The sequence below is a fragment of the Arachis ipaensis genome, chromosome B03, assembly GCF_000816755.2.
Source record: "Arachis ipaensis cultivar K30076 chromosome B03, Araip1.1, whole genome shotgun sequence".
NCBI classification, from domain to species: domain Eukaryota; kingdom Viridiplantae; phylum Streptophyta; class Magnoliopsida; order Fabales; family Fabaceae; genus Arachis; species Arachis ipaensis.
Window position 1 is genome coordinate 35,801,565 of NC_029787.2, and position 5,466 is coordinate 35,807,030.

Consider the following 5,466-nt stretch of genomic DNA (forward strand, 5'->3'; position numbering starts at 1 on the left):
AAATATTAATATTATAATTTTTTATAAGCAAAAAATTAAAAAAAACTTACTTATGTACCTATCCTAGAAACAACATCTAACCTACATTTTCTAAAGATTTTTTGCGTCTTGTTTATTTAAATTCATTATAAAGAAACTGATTTAACAGCACTATAAGAATCCTAGATATTTATTGTTCTTAACTGGACCCCGGAACTAGGATTACGGACTTTAAATCAAACTTATTGGACTTCGGACAGTCCCAATTTTTGGATGGGGGCCTCATTGTCACACTCATCATCACGTACCCACTTTGCCATGGCACAAGGGCCTACTATAAGGTTTGACGTTGATTGCCCAGCTTTATTAAATATCATAATTGCTGTTCCTAAAATTATCTATTCAATATTTAAAAAAAATACACATCTTTTACAAGTTTTTTTTTTTTTGAAGAATTTTACGAGTTTTTATCATTTAAGATTTTTTTAAAATTTTAATTATGTAACATTTTTTTCTTGTAACAAGAACAAGTCTCACAAAATTTTAAACGTGGGAAGAGGAATGGAAACTACTATATTGTTCACAATATCATATTACTTTAAACAACTTTTTTTCGTAAGTCATACATATTATTATTTAGATATTTTAATATTATATTTATTGATCATATTCCATATTTATTTTCAAGGCAGTGTTAAGTACAATAAGTAATACAATGTTAATACTATAATTTGGTTATTGTCACTACAAAATATTCGATATGATTTTTTTGCGGTGGTCAATCGAAACTGCTGTAAGAAAAAACTAGCGATGGTTATTGCGGTGGTTTTAGTAGGCACTATAATTATGTTAGTATTTCGCGGCAATTTGAGCGAAATGGCTGCAAAATGAAAATGTTTCCGTATTTGTTTCCGTTTAGTGGCGGTTTCATTGAAATTTGTATAGTTCTGACTTAGGCATATGATTATCTTCATGTAACTTTGTAGGAGTATCTTATCCACTCTGTCTTTCTAAACGAAACTCGTGTAGTTTCTAGGTATCTTAATCTTTGTTTGGAAAACATATGCCACGTGCGCAATCCACTATCTTAGATCATACTATAAGCTTCCACATAAGGCGAGAAAGAATTGTTTTGATCACAATCCGAAGTTATTTTTTCTTAAATTAATCTGGATGTTTATCCTATTCCTATCCTATATGTATGCAGTTAGACAAGGAGAAATAAATACTCAACGGATAGAGCAACAGCAATCATGGACTGTTTTGAACAGGATAATAATAATAATAATAATAATAGCTAAAATGAACTAGAAGGCAACAAAAAATGATTGTCAAATTAAATTATCATAATAATATGACATCCCATATATTATTTTGTTATTTTGATAAATGAGTCATGAGTGGGCTCAAAGTACTTTTTGTGCATCCAAAAATTTCGATAATTTTCTGTTATAAAGAAAAAATCAACATAGACCATCTGAATGGGTACCACCACCACCTCCCATGATAACATGTACAACTTCCCCTATAATAACGCTGACAAATATAAAAGAGAGAAATGCTGAAATAGTACTTGTATATTTAACTTGATGTTTTATATGTTTTAATAATTAATTATTTAATTATTTAAAAAAATATTATATAAACATAAAAAGATAATTATCATATATATTAATTTTAATATTTATTTTAGAAAAAATTTAGGGCCAATATTATTTAAGTTTAAAGGTTTGCTGCTTGCCAATGGATTGTTGCATGTACAAGGCAGGATTCGAATTCTTGGCACTTGTTTAAGCGGACGAGTGAGTTGATCACTCGACCAATCCAAATTGATTGACTAGCACTTAATCAATAAAAAAATGAATAATCTGACACTATTAAATATAATTTTATACTATTAAAAATACTAACAATAATTAATTAATAATTATAAATCACAAAATATATTAATCCTAACACTGCTCTTTATTTAATACTAATAACTAATTTAATATTTTTTTATTTATTATATGTCAAATACCAATTTAGTGGTGTATAAATAGCAATGGTTTAATTAAGCAGAAGTTTGCTTTTTGGGGGTGTGGTTTCTAATTTCTACTCTCTTCTATAAAAGGGAAGGTTCTAGTCATTGACCTCTTAAAGCTTTTTCATCCATGGCTACCATCCAGTCGCAGTCCGAGTCAAAGGTCCAGCCCAAGTTTACGGTGTCCACATCAGCAGCGAACGAGAGCGTGAACGGCGGGGTGCCGGCGATGGGAAGAGGACAGTGCCTGTGCTCTCCAACGACACATGAAGGGTCGTTCCGGTGCCGTTTTCACCGGTCATCAGCAACAGGAACAGGATATTCCTTCAGCACTCCACGGTCCAAGTCCATGGCTGCTGATAAGGATGGCGTTTCTGTGTAACCGCTGTAATACTACTTACTTAACATTCTGTGTTTATCATCAATCCTTTCTGTATGTTATTCCATCACTTCAACCTCTGATACTCTGCGTTATTACTGTTTTGTAAATCTACTCTCTCTTCCTAATTATAATCAACAAGGAAAGGATTCTGTTTGATTTCAACACATACAATCACTTTTCATAATCCTTCCAAATCTGTTCATTTGTATGTATACTTCAAAGCAGCAATGGTCCATAATAATACATGAAAAATGGATCGAAGTAGGTAATTCTAAGAAAACAGAGCACGGTATTCTAGTACGATTATGTTAGGTAATTATAGTATTTTAAAAAATTATTAATAAAATTTAAGATAATATTTTTTATTATTAAATAATATTTTTTAAATAATATTTTTAAAAAATTTGTTATTAAAATATAAAAAATGTAATTTTAAGTTATCGTAATCATCATAATATAGTCCAACTAGAATTTACTGTGTGTATATTAGAGAGTGCGCGCGCGCAATTCATGTGCCATTTTTTCTCTTACGATTTAATAAAATTCTTCTCGCTTGAGTGGTCATTCTTATCCAAATAATTAACACAGTTAGATTATAGATAGATCGAGTCTTGTCTTGTTTTATAGGAGGTTGGGCAACCACATGCTTTAACAGGAGGATTGAGCATAAAAAACATATTTTTCAATCAACTGGGTTATGCTGTTTCCTTTGAAAGATGGTTTTCACTTTTCAGTAGTTATGATCAATTATTATAATATAATTTTTAATCAAACATAATTAATTATAAATATGATATTAATATTAATAGTTGTGTTAATATTTTTTATTATGTATGTATGTATTTAATTAATATCAAATTAATATTAACATTAATAATTAAAATTTGATATTGTTCTTGCTTAAATTTATTTTTTTTGTCTAACGTTATAGTGTAATCCTTCACCACAATTGTTTACAATAAATCACAGCTATCAAATATTACATGAAAAATGTTGAGTACTGTCGAATTTATCGTCGAATTTAGCGTTACAGAATAGCAGCGAATTTACCGTCGGATTTACCGGCAGTAACCATGTGAAATTTGTAAGGTGTTTTAGTTACCGGCAGATTTTGTTTTCCGACAGTAAATTCGCCGGTAATTTTTGGAGGAAAAATAAATTAAATTGGCGTGTTCTTTACCATCAGGTTTACCGTAACTCAATTTAGTGAAACGATGTGTTTTGGTGACCTACAATGGTGTACCGTCGAAATTTTTCGACGGTAAAAGTGGCGTAAATTCAAATCACGAACCTATTTCTCATCATTCGAACTCTCACCACCATAACCACCATTCCTCTCTCTCTCTCTTGCGCGTGTACTAGCTAGCCACCTGCCGCCGAGATCATTGCCGTTGCCACCCCCTCTCTGTCGCCATCAACCCCACTATTGGCGTGCCTCCTTCTTCTCCTTCTTCTCCTCCCTCTTAGCATCGTCGCGATCCTTTCCTCCTTCTCCTTTTCGCCCTTCTCAATCCATAGCCTCCAGCTCCCTGCTCCGGCAGCTCACAACCGCCACCTCTAGCATCAGCAACAACCCGATGTCGTCGTCTTCCTCCCTCCTTCTTCGTTGCTTTCTGCACCCTACATTCAAGATTCTTTAATTTGTTTGAACTTTTTTTTTAAATCCTGGTAGTTATTTTAATTCATTAGATTGGTTTAATTAGTTGAGTTAGGATAGTTTAGTTTAGATTTATAGATTCTGAATTGTTACTGCAAGTGTCTGAAAGTGTACTAGCGGCTCAACAACCTTCATGAAGATGAAGGAAAGAATGGTATGTAAACTGACTTTAATTTTATTAACAACTTAGTTATATTCTTTTTCATATCAATAATAGGAATCCTAATCATATTGTTTCAATGGAACATGTGTAGTCGAAGTCGTTGGATTGCGAGGCGACGTTGGCGGAGACGTTCAAGTACACCCACACGCTAAAGGAGAACAATGAGACATTTGTTTATCAGCGATTTCAGGATCATTATGTGAGTAAACATACATCTGATTATTTTCTGCTATAAAATTGTTAGAGATTAACTTTATATCTATCAACGTACTAATCACAATAACTTGTGTTAATTACACAGGAGTCCTACACATAGAGACCAGAGACCGCGAGTCAGCCGTCTCAGCAAGGTGGGGAGGACGCCGCTGATGGATCTGCAACTATAGTCGTCGATCCCGATGCGGTTTGGCGTGAGACCGCCTCAGCGCCGTACAAGAACCGCGTATACGGGATCAGATCGTTCTTTGCCAGCAGCCTCCACACATCCACGTTGAGGCCGTCGTCAAGCTCTGCCACTAGTCGAGCCATTGAGTCCAAAGAAGGCGTGGATTTGCGGTTGCAGGTTCAAGAGCTCCAGCGCAGCTTTCAGTAGCAGGCTCAGGAGTTTAACGATTATTGGAAGAGGTATCAGGAGATCCTCATCCGTGTGACGTCTACTGATGGGCTCAGACTGAAGTTCCAAAAGTCGATGGAATAGATGCAGCGTTTGGAGGCTCAAATAAATGTGTACTACCAGACCCAGATATGCACCACTGACATTGACCTTGCTGGTGGCAGCGATCCTGCTAGTGACAGGCTTACAGTAGTCCTATTTCATGAGAATCTATTTCATGTACACTAAAAAATTTATAAACCTATCATGAATAGGATTATCAAGGTAAAATTTAGTTGTCCATATATATATATAACAAAATCATCATATATAGGTATAAAAAAATAATTCTAAATAGCTATAATTAATGACTATAATTAATATATCAAATTAGTTTAGTATTAATTAAAATTTTGCTTTTTCATTTTAAACCAGATTATTTTTTTATCTGATTAATTAATAATAAATTTTTTTATATATTTTGTTATTAAAATTGATACGTACTAATTACTTATTCGATTAATTATATACTATTAAAAGAAAATTATTACGTAAGTACATTTATCGCCATATTATCCTTATTATTAATATCTATAATAATACTAATATATTTTATTACAATTCATATTGTGACGTAAGTAAATTATCATTATTACTATCTTAAGAAGAT

The 5,466-nt window shown here is 32.8% G+C and overlaps 1 long non-coding RNA gene across 1 annotated transcript; it reads left to right on the forward strand.

Moving 5' to 3' along the window:
• On the forward strand, nt 3,299–5,137 carry LOC110269646. Its single transcript, XR_002358412.1, has 3 exons — nt 3,299–4,195; nt 4,296–4,403; nt 4,506–5,137. It is a non-coding gene; the product is annotated as an uncharacterized LOC110269646 (long non-coding RNA).